The sequence below is a fragment of the Coregonus clupeaformis genome, chromosome 21 (assembly GCF_020615455.1).
Source record: "Coregonus clupeaformis isolate EN_2021a chromosome 21, ASM2061545v1, whole genome shotgun sequence".
In the NCBI taxonomy this organism is placed as follows: domain Eukaryota; kingdom Metazoa; phylum Chordata; class Actinopteri; order Salmoniformes; family Salmonidae; genus Coregonus; species Coregonus clupeaformis.
Window position 1 is genome coordinate 41,910,335 of NC_059212.1, and position 4,006 is coordinate 41,914,340.

A 4,006-nucleotide genomic window follows, 5' to 3' on the forward strand; every position below is an offset into this window, starting at 1 on the left:
GATCTTATATGACAGATGAAAGTAAGGTGTGTGTACAATTTTTATAACAAACCCAATAAATCAGTAATGTTTTAGAACAAATAATAACACGCACACTCCCTTGGCCAGTTCCCAGTGGTCCTGGTTCCAGAGTGGGGGTCTGCAGTTCCCCCAGTTCACTGTCCCACTGGGGTGTATTTGGTGCCTCAGGATCTCTGTCCTCCACACTGCACACACCCAACAACCTAGAGTACAGCTGTGGAACACAAGAGAAAACATAATGTGACCTATCTGAATTTGTCCAATAGAAACTCTTGTTTTCGATGCAACTGTTTGGACTAATGGGCGAGTATGTTTTGCATCGCACAGTGCCCAGGCTGGGCGGAGTTTGCTCATTTTAGACCATTCCATTGGGAAGGGAAGGGAAAGGGGGATACCTAGTCAGTTGCACAACTGAATGCTTTCAACCGAAATGTGTCTTCCGCATTTAACCCAACCCCTCTGAATCAGAGAGGTGCGGGGGGCTGCCTTAATCGACATCCAGGTCATCAGTGCCCAGGGAACAGTTGTTGTTGGGGGTTAACTGCCTTGCTCAAGGGCAGAAAATACGATTTTACCAATTTGCCGGCTTGGGCATTCAAACCATCAACCTTTTGGTTACTGGCCCAACGCTCTTAACCGCTAGGCTACCTGCCACCCCTCAGAGGAGGAGGCTGCAGAGGTGGCTGGTGGGAGGAGCTATAGGAGGACAGGCTCATTGTATAGGCTGGAATGGAATAAATGGAATCTCCACCCTCCCAGAGCACCAGGTAATGCAAAACGAACTTGCCCATTGATTACACCAAAGACAGTACAGTATGAAGATAGGCAAAAACTGCTTTTCCAACTTGAAATCCCCGATAACACTTGTAGGTAATGTCATGGCGACGTTGGCTAGCTATGTCATCGGGTCTAACGGTCATCTTGCGCTGAACTGCGCAATTGCAGGATGTCAAATCAAAGACACTCCGTCAATATATACTGAACAAAAATATAAACGCAACATGCAACAATTTCAAAGACTTTACTGAGTTACAATTACATTAATCAGGCCTTAATATATGGATTTCACATGCCTGCGCATGGGTGCCAATCAGAATGAGTTTTTCCCCACAAAATGGCTTTATTAAAGACAGAAATGCTCCTCCTCCTTTGTAGTGGGGACAGTAATATTAGTACTCTCTAAACAAATACTTTAGGGAAAATGTCTTTATATATTTTCTTAATTTTACATTTGTATGTTTAGCTCACATAATATAATTTTAAAGTATGCATTAAAGTGTCTGTAATAGAATAAAGTTGTCAAAAACGAATGTAGCCATTAATAAATGCATTTCTATAGCTTCCAAAATATTTTTTATGATTTAGGATTACCGGCTGCGCGGAGGCTTCAATACAGCGACCCCTGTCAGTCATCCAGGGTTTATACATATCATTGGTCTGCACCCACTCTGACACCGCCGCCGCAGACCCGTGTTCCTTGTGACTAGATTACCATGGAATGATCTCATCTCAGTATCGGTCAAAGAGTGCAACCCGTCCCGCAGTTTGAGGCAGTACCCCGCTTTGAGGCAGTTCTTATACCCGCCATCGTTCAGACGAGCGCTCAACTCTTCGTGTACCATTTAAAAATGAAAAGAAATACCAACAAAAAGAAGAGCTACATCTTAAAACAAGTTTACGCGTTTGTCTTGAAGCGCAGTAAGAGAATTGCTTGACTTCAGCTGCCGTCTGTCTGTCCTGAAACTGTGTAAATATTATTTATTATAACGGGTGATGACGACAATAAGGGTAAAATAATCGAAATGATTTATTAGAACATTGAAATATGTATCTATAACTTTAGGCCTAGGCCACACATTATATGTAATGACTTACGTTTCAGATTTTGGAGTTGCAGAATAGTCAAAAATATATAAAACGCTGGTATATGTGAAGTTGTCAGGATGGCCGAGCGGTCTAAGGCGCCAGACTCAAGGTGTAAATCTTTCCTGGAAAAAGGGGTATTCTGGTCTCTGAATGGAGGCGCGGGTTCGAATCCCGCTTCTGACAATGCTTTTCCTTAACAACATTGGAGTAAAAAAATCTACACAATTAAGTGGTAAAAGTAAAATAAGTAAAACACATATAACCTGGAATATACATTTCACAAATTGCCTGGTTTTAAATGCACTCAACTAGACTAGTGACAGAGCCGCTGCATTTCAAGTAGTAGGAAACGAGTGTGTGAGAGTTTTCCTCCATGAGATGGCGCCATCATCATAGCAAACGCCAGAGGCGGACCTAATGTCAGCCAGCACTAGTCTCTCTCTCTGAAAGGACGAGTTTTACTGATGGCTGAAAGGACGAGTTTTACTGGTCACCAACCCTCCTGGAGATTTACAGGGTATCTACCTAACCAAGGTGTGTGTGTGTGTGTGTGTGAGAGAGAGAGAATACACCAATAAAATATGTACATGATAATAAACGTGTGGCCTAATCCAGCAAAAGTAGAGCATGCATGTTTTGTTTCTTTAGGTGTAGCTCAGTTGGTAGAGCATGGCGCTTGCAACGCTAGGGTTGTGGGTTCGATTCCCACGGGGGACCAGTATGAAAAATAAAATAAAAATGTATGCACTCACTAACTGTAAGTCGCTCTGGGTAAGAGTGTCTGCTAAATGACTAAAATGTAAATGTAGTAACATGACAGACAACAACCCACACACCTAATTTAAGGACCAGTGGAATAGCACTCGGATACAGTGAACCACTTACTTTGAATTACAGGACCCAATTTAAAACAGATTTATACAACAAAGAGCAATTATAAAAATGAAAGGACATTTTGTATTGTATCAAATAATTTCATCTTTACATTAACATTTTATTAGTCTTTTAGGATGCACACAGAAAATCAAATATCCCTCTATCTTTGTAATTGGATCTCTACGGATTTGATGGTAGTTAAAGTAGATTAGACACCCTGGAGTGAGTGTGTGCACGCGTGCTTGCTTGCGTCCCCTGCGAGTGTGTGTATAAATGTGGCCTGCTTAGCAGTGAGTTGAGAGGGACACAACAATGATGTGAGTGTGTGATCCCAGAAGGGGGTTGTTTTAGCAGAGGGAGATCAAAGAGACATTAGTATTCTGAAATAAATCACACAGCCTCACTGTGAGAGTCCCCAAACCCTCTACACACACACACACACACACACACACACACACACACACATAGAACGCATGATTTGGCACACGCACACACATATACATACAGACACATATTCTCTCTCTCCACTCGAGTCAACCCACTGTCTCTCTCTTCAAAAGACTGCCCCACCCTGCACACCCCTCACCCCCATGGGGCTTCATAACTATCTGCTTACTGGCTCTAATTCCTTTGTTACCCTCTCACTGTTTCTCATGTTTGCACAAAATCCAATTTCCACCCACTTTTTGCAAATAAGCAGAAAAACGCTTTTAAAAGAAAATGGTTGTTCGTTCGTCGGAAAGAAAGTCAGAAACGCCAACTAGAAGGTTTGAGATGCTTATCCTCAGGGAGCCCCCCTCTCTCTCTCTCTCTCTCTCTCTCTCTCTCTATTTCTCTCTCTCCCCATCTCTCTCTTTCTCTCTCTCTCTCTATTTCTCTCTCTCTCTCCGTCTCTATTTCTCTCTCTATCCTTCTTTCTATTTCTCTCTCTCTCTCCGTCTCTCTATTTCTCTCTCTCAGTCTCTCTCTATTTCTCTCTCTCGCTCTCTCCCTTTCTCAGTCTGTTACCTCTGGATGGGAGGATTTAATTATGGTTTAGGCCTATCTGAAATTGTCTTTACTTGGGGGTTTTACTGAAACGTTAGTGTTGCACTTTCCAAGCACTACACACTGTTTGTTGTATTTCGTTTTATTGGCTAGTATTATCAGTTGTTCTTTGGATGGGTATATTATTCCTTAAACACTGTCACCTGGAGATGGGAGAAAGGGAGAGGGAAAATAAACACTGTCACCTGGAGATGGG

General features: G+C 42.4%; 1 non-coding gene across 1 annotated transcript; it reads left to right on the forward strand.

The window, feature by feature from the left end:
• The first annotated feature begins 1,958 nt into the window (after positions 1 to 1,958).
• Positions 1,959 to 2,070, forward strand: trnal-caa. Its single transcript has 2 exons — positions 1,959 to 1,996; positions 2,025 to 2,070. It is a non-coding gene; the product is annotated as a tRNA-Leu (tRNA).
• Positions 2,071 to 4,006: the final 1,936 nt, after the last annotated feature.